The sequence below is a fragment of the Tachypleus tridentatus genome, chromosome 10 (genome assembly GCF_004210375.1).
Source record: "Tachypleus tridentatus isolate NWPU-2018 chromosome 10, ASM421037v1, whole genome shotgun sequence".
Taxonomy (NCBI): Eukaryota; Metazoa; Arthropoda; class Merostomata; order Xiphosura; family Limulidae; genus Tachypleus; species Tachypleus tridentatus.
Genome location: NC_134834.1, coordinates 177,892,279 through 177,908,188, shown reverse-complemented (window position 1 = coordinate 177,908,188; position 15,910 = coordinate 177,892,279).

Sequence of the window (15,910 nt, the reverse complement as noted above, 5' to 3'; positions counted from 1 at the left end):
ATATTTGTTTCTCTTATTCTTACCATTTTCATTTTAAATTGCGTAAAAAGGTGATGCAATAATTACAATAACTCCCAATCTGTGTAACATATTTGCTTGAAGTAGAACTCAAAATTAGACTCAACGTCACTGCGGCTAATAAGATAAACTTTATTGGTTTTCTCATGAAACATCTTAGTGAGATCCCTCTAACTCTTATTTTTGTCAATAGTGTTAATACCTATTAATACACACCTCAAGAAACCAATAAGCTACTGTTATAGAGTTCACTACCACCAAAACTAATTTTAAGTTCAATCACCAAATAAATAGCTTAAGTTTGGGTAATCCGGTGACACCGGTTCTGGCTGACATTTTCATGACACAGATTGAATCTATAGTCAGAAATTCAGCTTTGCACCCACCACTATATTGGTACAGTTATGTTGGCGATACAATTGTTGAATTCACATCTGCAGAACACAAAATTAGTTTCTTCAACCACGTTTACTCCATATATCCCAACATTAAGTTCACCTATGAACACAAAAAAACTGACAAAATACCATTTCTTAACCTCTAGATCACAAGAGCTGATACACAATTCAAAACGGAAATCCACAGAAATATCACCAATACTGGACTATACATTCTCTGGGACACAGCACATAAAAACAACAAAAACTCAACATATTAATAAACCAAACAAGCGCAGCCGCACATGTTCTCTTTCTGGTCCCTGAGACATGTGGCCGGAAATGTTCAGTTGAAAACTTTCTTTATCAACCTGAATATGATCTAAGAAGATTGAAACGTTGTTCTATAATTTATATAATTTAATTTTTAATTTACACAGATGCCTAGACAAACATTAAATGTTGCACTTAATCTCATTATTCATGCTGCAATGTGTTCATAGATGACGCTAGAAAACTGCTTTATGCTAATTATTAAGCCTAGTAAAAATGTATTTTAAACGGCTGGCATGGGTATCAACACTTTTCTTAAAAAGGACAGAACAACCTTTCGACCTTACTAGGTCATCTTCAGACTAACAAAAGAAGTCGAGTAAAGTCATTTACTAGCAAGTAAATAGTCCACAATATCAATATATTTACCTTCAAAGACAGAAGGTAAGATTATACGTTTTAGGTAGTAAACGCTAAATATTCTATTACGAGGGTTCTTGCCTGATGAAAATACCACCAGCATTGCGGGGTCATCTGCAGATACGACAATAAATCAATAAATATTATTCTTATAAGAATATTTATATAGAAAAGAAACTTATAACGTTGATTGAGATTTTCCCACTGTATTTTTATGATAAAATACTCATTAAAATGTTTCTGTGATGAATATCACAATTCCCAGTTTTGTGTATATGTGAAGTATAATTTTTTGTGTTTCTCATGTTCGCCCATCTACTTGATAATAGTTTCTTTCCTTTTATGCAGGGATAAACTCACAAATAGCTGACGATAAAAACTCTATAATCTTATTTACACTGTTTTGATTGTTTATTCAAACTGACAGAACTTACGTTTAGGAGGAAGTCTTGAATAGGTGTTTCTCCGGAGACAAACATTCTCTTCTATTATTTGAGGACAAGTTACTAGATCACAGCAATTTTTTTTCAAAGATGGTAGAATGGAGAGCTAAACCTTAACACTATAGAGTGTAAAATAAAATTTCATATTGAACTCTTATTACATTGCTGTCAGAAAATGTTCAAAAATCAATAATACTTTTCTAAAGCTTTGTTATTGGATATCTAAAATAACTACAGTGGTAAAAATATGATAATTTGAAAATTAAATATCTTATTCCATAAAAGATTCTGACATAGACTAATTTTTCAGAGATTCGGGTACAACTAAGATTTTACTGTTTGTACACTGGTAACAGACTAATGTATCACTTAAGTATTTTTGTTTTTTATGTGTATGTTATAAGTACAGAAAAACATATGACTTTAATGTACCAGCAAATGGAAGGAAAATGTAAGACACGTTAACTACGGCTGGCTATCCTTTCACTTTGATACAAATCGTAATTTTAATAAGGTTTTCTATTATATATTAATAACAATTTAAAGGCAAAAAGTCAGTTACTTATAAATCACTCGGAGCTGTCATTAATTAAAAATATCTCAACATTCTGGATTACATTTGTCTTTGAATGATTTTCAAAACGTTCGATCATATAAGATTTGTTCAGATTTTTCTAGTGTCAAACTTGAAAAACTTATGCTGGTGTCAGCTAGCATAACCTGTACCTTCAACAAAGACAACTGGGTTATGTTCACAAAAATGACAGAGGTGAGGATTAATTGTTCTACATTATATCATTTTAAATGAACTTGTGTCTGTCACAGAAAGGAACATTTCAGTAAGAAATGTTACATATAAACTTTAGAGATATTTTAAGTATAAAAACGTCTTACTTGAGCTATTGAAGAAATGTTTTATACAGCTGTGCATAATATATAAGATGGCAACAAAATCAACATTTTAATAATGATGAGATAGTCTAAATCATTGTGATAAAAAAATGCTATCCTGAAGTAAAAGAAGTAATTATATAAGATGACAACACCAACCAGGTTTTATACCAAAATCAGATGTTTAGTAATGGTAAAATACGTCTAATTCTTTGTGATAACAAAATGCTATCCTGAAGTAAACGTTGGTTCATGCACAACATTGTAAATTATAAATCTAATTATGATGTCTGGCAAGAGCCAAAATCATGCTTCTATTCCAGTTAATTACTAATCAACTGTTATTATCAATTAACCACGCATTACTAAGTATTATGAAGTGACATTTTACTAGTCATCAATATATCTAATTTACAGATATTTGATAGCATATTATTTAATTAAGTATCTTCAATCAAGAAAGTGATCGATCGTTTTGAAAGTTAAAAACTATTTTAACAACGTTTAATTTATTTTTGTTCAATGTTATTACTTAACTATAGTACGATTTCGCATTCCATTTTTATATTGTTTTCACATTAAACACATACGTTATATGTATATGTATATATATATGCCGTTTTATATATATGCCGTTTTCCCATTATACACTCAAATAATATATAATTTTCACCCTATATTTTTATTTAATATCTAATTTCCACACTATTTCCTTAAGTATCGTTTCCACGCTACATCTTAACTTATGCATCTTTTTCACATTATATCCCAAACTAGTGTATCGTTTCACAATATATTCTTAAATTAACTTTTCATTACAATATACTTAACTGATACATCGTCTCTACACTATATCCCTAATTGGCTCAAGAGTTGGCGGTGGGTAGTAACTGCTTTCTCTCAAGTAGCTCTCCGCGAAACTCATTAAAACAAGGAAAACATAAAATATACTTAACTAATATATTGTTTCTACATTATATCTTCAATTAAGTAGGTGTTTTCACAATCTATACTAAACTTCACACTTCACGTACTATATTCTAAAGGAACTGTAAAGCAGGTGATTTCAATGTTTTCGGTTTCATTTATTTATAAATTGAGTAAAAGTATTTTACCAACTTATAGAAAGCAAAACAGCCTTTTTAAGGTTTCTTAATGCTCTTAACATTGATTCTTGTAACGTGAAATATTCAAGAACCCGAAGCACACGCCCATAAATATCACCTGATCATTTTGTAGTCTAACTGGAATAAAAAGATATAAAACTTACGGCAGGTGCATGACACCTTTTATCAGAAAATGTAACTAAAATTACGAAAATTCAGGTATTTATCAAAACCAGAGTTAAAATTGAGATTTTATATCATATTTGAAAAAATTCCGTTGAGCACGTTCTAAAAAAGATATAGTTTTACATACACTGCTGGCCAAAATCTTAAGGCCAATGAGTATAAAGAAAAAACATCCATTTTGCGTTGTGAGACACAACCACTAACTTGAGTAAAGCTTCGAAAGATGAAAATAAGAAAAGGGAAAATAAAAATAAAACACTTTTTAGAATTTAATGGAAAAAATGTGAACACTATGAAATTAGCCTTAATACTAGCTGGTCAAAAGTTTAAGACCAAACTGAAACAAAGCGTTAATCGGTAAACACGTTACGAAATTTATTCATTTGTATTCAAGCAGTAACGTTGTCAACATTTCCCACTGGCATTTCCTGTGTTACATTGGTTAAAAACATGCAAAAGCTAAAACGTTGACAAAGTTTGAACGTAACAGAATTGTCGAGCTGTCAAAGCAAGGTCTTTCATCAACGTGCCATTGCTGGTGATACTGAGCGTAGTAAAACTGCTGTTGCAAATTTATTAAAAGACCCTGACGGAACGAGAATTTCAAGCGGTCAGCCCAAGAAGATTTCGCCGGCGTTGAGTAGTAAGATTCGACGGGCTTTTCGGTAAAACACCATTCGATCGTCGAACCAGATTAAGGCCCTTACGGACGAAGAATCCATCTCAAGAAAATAAGACGGCATTTACGAAAGAAAGTCTTTAAAAACCATAAAAATCTTCCATGGCGACGCCTCGTTCCACACCACGAAACAAGTCGGTTAAACTTTGCTCAGAAGCACTAAACATGGGATGTAGAAAAGTGAACGAATGTTTTGTTCTCTGATGAGACAAAAAGTAACCTGTTTGGTCCAGATGGCTTCTAACGTTACTGGCATGATAAAAATATCCCACCGGAGACATTTTCTACACATCACAGTGGAGGAGATTCCATCATGATCTGGAGTGCTTTCTCCTTCCATGGAACAATAGAGCCCCAGGTTATACAGGTGCGTCAAACAGCAGCTGGCTACATTGGCATGTTGCAGAGAGCATCCTTATTGACTGAAGGCAATCACTTGTGTGGAAATGACTGGATCTTTCAGCAGGACAACGCTACAATCCACAATTTCCTGGGACAAAGGACTTTATCATGGCGAATAACGTGATTCTTTTGGACCATCCGACGAGTTCGCCAGAACTGTACACCAGGTGGGTGGCAAGTGAAGTCTATAGAAATGGACGTCAATTCCAAACAGTGCATGATCTTCTTGAAGCCATCTTCACCACTTGGAATAACATTCCAGCCAGCCTTCTTCAAACGTTTATAACGACCATGCCAAAGCGAATATTTGCAGTTATTCGCAATGACTGCCGTACAACTCACTACTGAGACCTCTTTTTGGGCATTTCCTGTCCTGTTTAGGACTTCTTTTTGGTATGGTCTTAAACTTTTGACCAGCAATTATTTAAGCTCATTTCATAGTGTTCACATTTTCCCTATTAAATGCTAAATTTTTTTTTATTTACCCTATTTCATTTTCATCTTCCAAGGGGTTGAGTCTCACAACGCAAAATACATATTTTTTCTTTATCTTCATTGGCCTTAAGACTTCGGCCAGCAGTTTACTTATTCTGTTATTTAATAAAAGATATCACCAATTAACAACATTTTCGGGATAGAAGAGGCTTCTTTTGTCCACTCGCTGTAGAACATATTTTTGAGCTCTTCCAAATTACTAAAACTAAAGATACTATTTTTGTAGTAGAATACGGTAAACTAAAACCTTCCTTTCCCTTCAGAGCACTGTTTAATTTTTTGGTTAAAGATTTTAGTGGTATCGTCGTTAACAACGCCTGCCAACAGCTTGTCAGGCTTTATCCTTACTTGGTGACAACAAGGAATGGAAAGTTACCATTAAGAAAGACAAATTGGTCCTATTCAAAATAAACCATTTCCATTGTGACACATGTCTTCTCAACCTTCTTAATATCAGTTAATGTAATTACGATTTTGACACAACTCTGAATACTCTTTACATATTTACACACCTTCTTGATGTAATAAGTTGTTTCATAACGATTATATTGCTACGGTGTGAAAATACAAAAAAACTTTCTTATACAAACCTACATAAGAGTAATATTGTTATTGTTCTTTTAGAATCATGAATCTATTCGAAATATATGTTCGAAGGTTCAAGAACTTCTTCAAATTCCAATTTTTGCGTAACTCACAGCTATCGTCAGTAAGACTGTCTCTATCGCGAAAGCTGTTAGCGAAGGTGAGTTTAAACGAGCATTTTTCCCTTCCATTATATTACAAATGAATAATACTTGGGGTAGGAGATAATATACGTAGATTTCTACAATATACATATCTTACCTATTTTCATCATTTTTAATCACATGAATAAACTACTTCAACTTGATAAATGCATTTGTTTGGTTATATGTTTAGAATTAAACACAAAGCTACACAATCGATTAACTGTGATTTGATCATCTCGGATATCGAAACCCAGTTTATAGCGGTGAGAGTCCACAGACATACTACTTTGTCATGGGGGGCTTGTTTGATTTGAAATAAGCAAAAAGCAACACAATGGACTACCTGTACTCTGCCCATCATAGGTATCGAAACCCATCGATTTACTGGGGAATACATAATGTACCACTTGACTAAATTATTAAACACTAATCAAATACAACCACAATATAGTGAACATCCCAACTTGAAAGAAGTAAGATGAAAGGTTTTAAACAATGATATTAACAAAAACACATTTTCTAGCAACTTCTAAACCATAATCAAAACTGTTACTATTCTCCCTTAATAAGTTCCGTTCCATAAGAATGGGAAGATATTTTTATTATATGCCCACATTTTATGATCTTCACACACTATCCGTTAATAAACTGAGATAATTTAATAACTTTTGTATATGGTGAAACAGAAACACATTCTAACGACGTTTTAAAGTATATTAATATCTCAGATAAATTTTAAAGGTTTCTCAAATGCTTCAATTGATATTATTAGCAAAAATAAAAATTAATACAACGCCTTCACACAACAACTGTATTTGTTGTATTATTACACGAAATTGAGTACGTTATACACTGCTCACAAAATTTAAAGGAACAAGTGCGATTACATATATAATTAATCTCAGTGTTCAAAATGCGATAATACTTTTATATTTTTAGTAATTTCCCTCATTTCAGATCCATCTGTATTCATTTTTTAATGTGTGATGAACAGTAAAATATGGAGAAATAAAATGTTTAAAAATAACCAATATTACCAACACTGATACCCCATATGAAACAATACTTTAAACAGTTTACATGTGTTTATTCAAGAAATGTCCGAAACATTCAATATCTTGTGTGACCTCCTGGTGCTGTGATACGCTGCTGACACCGATTTGGCACACTTCAAATCAGTCTATCGAAGTTCTTTTGGGGTATGGCAGTCCACTAACATGCCTCGACAACATGTCCTGGAAATATTCAATTTGATTTAAATATGGAGATCTGGCGGGCCACACAAAAGTCTTATTCCTTTTTCGTTAAGGAAGTCGATGCACAGCCTGGCGACGTGGGCTCGCTCGTTAACCTGCGTGAAAATGAACCCGTCGCCGACAGCAACGGCAAAAGGCCTCACAAGGGTTTCTAGAATTTCGTCTCTATATCGTCGTGCGTTTAGAATACACCTGTCGAGCATGAGTAAGTTCGGGCTGCGAACCAAGCATATGGCTGCCCAGATAATCACAGAACCTCTTCCATAAGCGTTGACTTGCATAATGTTACTGGAGGAAAATCGCTCTTCTCGGCGTCTCCTCGCTTTAGCACGTTCACCATCACGAGACATAATGAGCCTTTTCGCGTATGTCCACAGCACGGTGGACCATTGACGAAGTTCCCAGTCTAGGTCCTGACGAGCAAACTCCAACCTCTCTGCATGGTGTCGCGCTGTCAGAAAAACCCTTTTGCCGGTCGTCTGATCCTAAGGCGTCTTTCCTGCAGACAATTTCGAACTGTTTCGGTCGACACACGGGTTCCAGTGGAAAGCTGAAGGTCATTTCGCAGTGACCGAGGAGTAGCTAACCTGTCCTGGATAGCGGTTGTCATAATGTAGCGGTCTCTTCTGACTGTTATGCAGCGATGACGGCCTTTACCTGGTCTTCTGCCCTAATACTTCCTTTCCTGGAAGCGTCCTCAAAGTCGACTGATGAGGCTTGGTGACACCACCCTCCTCTAGGTTTGGCCATCCTCCAGAATCTGTACTGCCCTGACTAACTTATTCTCTATCAGAAGCGCGTGACTACTTCAATACACAAGATGAAGGTACACACTGACAAAACGAACCGCAAAAGATCCATCTTGGTGTTTGTTTCGAGAATTAATGAGGAATGCATAGTTTCACGTGACAGCCTTATATAGGGTACCTTGAGTTGTATTTTCCTTGAATGAGTTGAGTTTCGATTCAGTTGCTTCAAACTTTTCACGCAAGCTCAAAAATACAGTAAAAGACTAACAAATATGTTTTTCATACATAAATTTAGTTAGGACAAATATATAATAAGATATATTTTTCAAGCAGTATATTTAAACGAATTTAAATTTGCTGTGGACATATCAAGCTTATGACATAACTTTTTATAGGGGAACTAGCCTACTGGACAACTGAAAAGACTAGTTGAGGGTACCAGTTAATGAAACAAAAACTGTATAAAGGTCAGTGTAAGATAATGTTCCTTTTTTTGTCATTGAATCCTTAATTCTCTCTCAATGATCCACAACTTTAACAGGTAAAGTAGTCATCATCTCAGCGTTATCTTACAGATCTTAGGACCTTCCAGGCCAATAAAGCATATGGACAACCCTGTGTGAACAGGCAATGCATAAATAACATATAACTCTACATTTCACAGGAGTAGAGAATGCAGGTCTCCAAACTCATAAAGATAAGAATGGTGTACTTTAAGTAGTGACAATATCTCAGTTATATGGATCTAGAAATGCTGAAGACAATGATCCATATTTTATCAATAGTGGCGAAATAAAGCAAGTTAACCTGCTAATGGTTCTTGGAATGCTGAAAGTGGAACAGGATATTTCGTCAAATGTTTCAAGTGGTTTGCCTTCTAAAATGGTTGGATTTAGGGACAGCATTGGGACAGTTTGTATATTTCAGTGGTCGAAAATCCACAGCACTTTATTAAAGAACAAGTTAATATCAGGGATTTGATTGTCAGTGAGCTTTGGAACAAACCCACAGTGCATCACGGTTCTGCGAAATAATTTGTCTCCAACTGGCTGCTTGTGTAGCAGCACATGGAAATAGAGTTGTGGGTTTTTCTTAAGCGCCTTAGTGCCTCAGTAACACAGTAGTAGTAGACACACTGGCAGAAAATTCCTGTCTGCACATGTACTTCACTGTGGTGACAAAGTGAAGCATATTTATCTGCCAATGATTTCATAGATGGTGAAAAGTGGACCTGAACCATTTCTTCAAACTTTTCAATAAGGTTGTTCTTATGTAAGTGTTGTGACGCAATGCGTTTCGTTTATAGAGGTAATTAATGGAAACTATGACTATACAAGTCAATTACTAAAATTCGTTCATTTCAGTTTAATTTTAAAAGTTTCGGACTATAAAAGCTTGAGATAAGAAAAGATAGGAATGTACTATTTGAAACTACCATATGTTACCATCTGGTTTTCTCGTTATGTACAGAAATATTATTTCTGCTTGTTTTTATACATGTGTTTTACATTAATTTAATATCCCTCATAAATGATATGACCAATCATGGACTAAAGTTCCAAACTACATGGCGTTTCATAAAGCTTGTACTCATATGGCCATTCTTCCTTCTAGTGTAAGTGATACCTAAATATTGTTGTGGTATTGAGATGTATACAAACTATTCTACTAATTATTTATTACGAGAGTGATTATTGCTATAAGTAGCCTAGGATTGTGATACACCACAATAGGATTTTGAATAGACATGAAAATATAGAAGGTCACAATCCATCATTATCTAACTAAACATGTGCAGAAAAATAAAATGCAAAGTTAAATCCAGTAATATCAAATTATCAATGTTCAGTTTTGAAGTGTTGTATTGTCATTGGAATACTAAGCATTATATACAACGCACTGTGTTTCAGCGTCATATATTTTTTAACAAACAAACGATAGCAGAGAAAGATAAATCAAATTTTCTCACAGATTAATAACATCTCATTATTGTCAAAAGATATTTTTCTAATGACATATGTTAATATGTACTTACTAATTATTTCATATCCTAAACAATACAATAATATTTATACAATTTTAAAGACGTATTTCGTCATATGGTGTAAGAAAATAAATTAATAAATTTATTGTACACCAATTTACAGCTGTAATACATAAGCTCGGTATTGAATACGAAAAAGACTGCTTCTATTCAGTATAATAAATATCGGTTTTTGTTACATTTTGTGTGTGCACTATATGTACCTCCGCAGGGTTTTCAAAAGTGTTTAGTTTCAAGAGTAAATAAACCTACAATTAACGGTAAGAAATATGTTTATTTTTTACTTTTGAAGTTCGTATGTTATGTCGTGTTCTATTCTAAGGAGTAGATAATGATTCTCGTGATGACTGTCATGTAGACAATGAACTACTGTACAGTGGTATGAGCTTTTGCCCCCCGCTAGTACAGCGGTATGTCTCCGGATTTACAACGCTAAAATCAGGGGTTCGATTCCCCTCGGTGGGCTGAGCAGATAGCCCTATGTGGCTTTGCTATAAGAAAAACACAAACACGTATGAGTTTTTAAAACTGGGGACTCCTTGAGGGAACTCAGGTAACTTGTACACTGAAGAGAAAACTTATTTTATTCTCTCTCTCTCTCTTTTTATGCAAAGCAGATGGGGTAACAGTAATAAATTCAATGTCAGGTCTTATGGGTCTGACAGGAGATGGTACTGGATGGCCAGTCATGGGAATAGAAAATAGGACATCCTATGGGGGAGTATAAGGAAATGCCATTCGCCCGATTGCTCTTCGAATACTGTCGGCTATAGCTAAGGCTTTACCTGAGTTTCAATCTTAGCTACAGGGGGTATAGATTTTGCTGAAGTAGGTCTACAGTTTCTTCATTGCGGAGCTACAGTGCTCCAAGTAAGAAGTTTCATTTTTTTGGAACCTTATGTTCAGAAATCATTACTCTTTCTACTTAGATCTATTTTACTCGAGTGGATAAAACATTTTACGATTGTTTGTCTTATAAAATATAAAAATAATTATTTGCCCTACATATAGGCTCACCTTAATTTCCAAACCTCAAACCGGGACAGTTTTCAATTTTTATTATAGATACCAGCACTGGTATAATAAGGAAGTGCTTTTATAACCTAACTTCACTTAAGCTTTAATGCTGCCACAAAAAGAGGATTTGTTCGTTTGTTTGTTTTGAGTAAAGCTACTCGAAAACTATCTGTGCTAGCCGTCCCTAATTTAGCAGTGTAAGACGAGAGGAAAGGCAACTGGTCATCACAACTCTTTACCAACAAATAGTGGAATTGACCCACGGCTTAAAGGGCGAGCATGTTTGGTGCGACAGGTATTCGCACCCTAAACCCTCGTATTACGAGTCGAACGCCTTAACACACTTGGCCATGCCTGGCCCACACAAAAATAGGAATACTGGTAGTTTATATCTCTAATATTTATTTGAATTCAGCAAGGCAAGGAACATCAAAATTTCATAAATGTTTCACAAAACACTTTTTTGTAAAGATTCACATATTTTCACTTGAATGAACTTTCTGCAAAAACCTATTAGTTCTTACTTTTCAAAGAACTCACTCCAACTCAAGTCAATATTGAGTTTACAATGCAACATTACTTTTACTGGTGATTCATTCATTAGACCTCTTTCTTGAGACCAAATGCTATTCATCACCTAAAATTCTCTTTCAACAGGGTCCGACGTTCCTGGTAAATAAAAAATGTACTCCATAACTTGCCTGAGATTATGTACAGAAATACTTTGATCATTGAAGTGGTTGAAAAGTTCTAACCATTTTTCTTTGCAACCTATTTCTTTTGCTTTCTATTCGTCACATTTTGATGACCAGAAAGATTTGACAAGAACAACTTCATCAAACAGATCATCAACATTGATTACAGCATTTCCAAGCGTTTTATTGATTCTTTCAGACCACATAAAAACACTGTGTTTTATCCAAACAAAGTATTTCCCATCACCAAAACTGTTTTCTCACAGTTCAATAAAAGACAGGCAGCAATCATAAGAACTGGTAAATTCCTTCCTAATCAAGTCTGCCTGTCATCCTCCCTCTTCCTCTAGCACACTGATTGTTTTTTGTTTTTTTTTTGCACCAAGGGGAATAAAGTTATAATCTCTTCTTTTTTTCAGGTTGGGTTTCAACTTACTAAGTTCTGCAGCAATATTATTTGTAGTTGATTTTGTTTTTTCCATGGCTAAAATCATTTTGTTGAGCAATATAGTTGTCTATGAACAAACCATGGATACATTTATCCACATTTACTCTCAAGAAATCTTTTCATCAACAAAGACCACTATTTTTATGAACAAAAATATCACTTGAATCCTTCATAAATTTGGAGAAATCTCTCAACTTCAATAGGAAGGACATCAACTGCAGCTTGGAGACACTTATGTACAATATGAGTACCACAACCAACACCCACAATATTTCTGCCAAGTTCTTTCTTCAATCTACTATATACAATGTTTTTCCCCTTTCTCTCCACATCTCCAAAATTTGTTTTGCAGTTCACAACAATAAGCAACATTTTTTTGGATAAACCATGTTTTTTTTAAAGTGGATACAAATTAATTCGTCAAAACTTCTCATGTCATTGAAAGTCAAAAGCTTTTACTTGCACTCCGTCCACTGGCATAAAATATCGCACCTGACAGATATTATTTTGGCATCTTTTCGATTTGAAACATCTGCTGTAAGTGAAACGAATTGGACATTCATTAATTCTCTCTTCAATCCTCTGTTGATAAAGGAACAATTGCTTTAAATAACAGTTCATTTTTCGTTCTGGCAGAACTGAACTTTGGTTCAAGTAACTTTGCTATCAGTTTGGAAGAGCAATAAGCTTTAAGAACACATGAACTCTTGAGCTTTTAACAGCGACTGAAAGACTAGCTGTATGTTTAAACTTTTTAAGATTTTTTATATTATTTTTTCAATTCACTGTTGAAAGTGAACTTTCTTTTACCAGATTTGGACATTATGACTGGGATTAATTTCTAAAATAAAAGAACGAAAATTATTCAGCATGTACCTATGACTAATATAATTAATAAAGCAATTACAAAGCACAAACACCTGCTTAAAGGAATCTTTGCATGTGTTGCCGCTCGCCGCTTGTGCAGCTGCCGTTACACACGTACCGTCAAAAGCAGCCCACTAATGAATAATTATATTTGTACATGTTCAGTATAAGCTGTTTGTGAATTTCGTCTGATGTAATACCTTTGAAAATTGGCATGCTACAGCACTATGGCTCACACCACTCATCAACTAATAAAATGAAAACTTAAAAGTTATTTTTTGTCAACACCAAGTCAGAACTCTGCACAGATTTTAACATTTCCCGTTCATCCTTTTTGAAGTTTATGCCTTTTCATCAAAATCTGGGACATTCCAAGACAATTCAGTGTTAACCAGGACTGTTAATCAGTAAACCGGACTGGACACCGGGACGTATTGTAAGTCTACCAACAAGAACCTTAATTGGTGATTAGTATGAGAAATATGGATTCGCTTGCTTCATAATGTTAAAAAATATTGTAATTCATAAGGTATTATTCTGATGATCAAAATTATTTCTTGAAATTTATTGATATTATGTGATATTCCAATGTGATAAGTACTTACAGTTTTACAATGTTGTTTGTTTTGTGGCTTGAAAACAAAAAAGGTCTCCAGCGCTTTACAGAACCAAGACTTCACCATCATTGATGACTATGTCACATAACTAAATGGGAACATGTACTTAAAAAGTTTGGAAACAACGATGAAATGGAACTTTCAGCGACGCCTTGTCACCAAAAAGGAAAGCCTATATGTATTCTACCTAAAGCCATATTTAAGGTTAACATATTTCATTCTTAAACCTCACCAACTCCTCATTAAGGGTCCAAACACAAACCATGCTAACCTTTAAGTTGTTGAAAATCCGATGTTGAAATGAAGTAAAGTAAAACATAAATACCTCTTACGTTTCTCAGAAAAGACTGACTAATTTGACACGGTAAGTGGGTTCATTTCTACTGTTAGAGTCGAAAGACTTTTTAATGACGTCAATTTTTTAAATGCTTTTATCTTGTTTTCAACGATTGAAAATCTTATAACAAAGCGAATAAAACTAATGAACATAAACAGTTCATTCAGGTTCTGACTTCTAGGAGATTTCTTGTATACTTGTGGTTATAGAAAGTAGAAGAAAGTTCTTCAACTTGTTTCAAAATGTCCAAGCATCAAACACTTATAAAATACTTCTTTTAATGTCAAAATGTGATGTACAAAGTGTAAGAACAGCGTTTCCTGAAGGGAGGGGCGCTGACGAAGACATACAATCAAATGTGCAATATTGCAAAATGGCTCGTTTTCATAAATTTTTTTAAAGAAAATAAGTAATTACTACAACACAAATAGCATTTTAGTGAGTATACAGTGTATAAAATTTCGTCCCTTAACTTATTCCTTCACTCATTAAAAAAAAAATAATAAGTGGCACGCAAGTAACTACCTTCACTGAGAAACACTGCAGTACTGAAACTTGTTCACCCAGTTTCGTGTATTATAAATATCATGGGAATTTATTAACCTTACGAATGTATTTATATCATATATAAACTAAAATAAAATTACTTGAACTTCAATTCAGGTGATATCAAGGTACACTGTTTGATATGTTATATTATATAGCTGCAAACGCACGGTTTTTTGGAGAACACCATGAAATTTCTTCAAATAGCATTTGATTTAGCCGGTTCAGATACTTGTCTGATGTTTAGTCACGGGTTTGAGCCTCTTCACTCTCAGTATTATTGTATGTAAAGTTAGATAATTTGTGGTGTACTATCATAAAAGATATAGTGTTTAACGCTGGTTTTATATGTACAGAAATTTCCTCATTTCGGAGCTCACATGAGACACAAAGAAGACATTCTAACGAAGTACAAGAAACAAACTGATCTGATTGGTGATAAGTTTAAGTCACCATAGAACAGACGAGGTTCCTAGCCCGTAGGACTGATCCAACAAATCAAGGTTGTGATTGAAACGAGACTAGTTTTATTTTGATTGACAATGATTTATTTATTGTTATTTTACTTAATTCTACTTAAAACACCACTTCTATTTGTAAATAAACCATGTCATAAACATATCTTTGAGAATTTGTTTTTTGAGGAAGCAATTCTCAATCCAGTTTTAACATACCCGTTCTGTGATGTTTGTTTACTTTGAATTTCGCGAAACCTACACGAGAACTATTTGCGCTAATCATCTCTCATTTACCAATGTAAAACTAGAGGGGATGCGGCGACTCATCACCACCCACCGCCAACTCTAGGACTACTCTTTTACCAAAGAATTGTAGGATTGACCATAACATTATAACGTATCCGTAAGTGAAAGGGCGAGCATCATTGGTTTGACGGGGAATCGAACCCTCGACCCTCTGATGTGGAATGAATTGGATAATAACTGTCTTGTTTTATTCAAGCTTAAATACAAAGCATAGTTTTACACCACGTTATCAGTTGTTCTTTAGGTACACTGTTTGTAAACTAAACCACAGCTTAATCATAACTCACAACTTCCCAAAAGATAGATCATTTGTCGTACTTTATCTCACGACAGAATAATTTATAAATATTTTAAACTTAATTCAGGACTTGATCGGATCGGGACTTTATCTGACTTAGATCCAAAACAACAACTTGAAGTCTGGTGTTCGATGTTTAGAGGCTGTTGGAATTTATATTAAGAAGGTGTTTTGTTATTTCATGGTTTATAAGCCACAGAAAGATAAAGAATTAAACTAATGTGTTCTCTTGCTTGTTTCTTTATTTTACA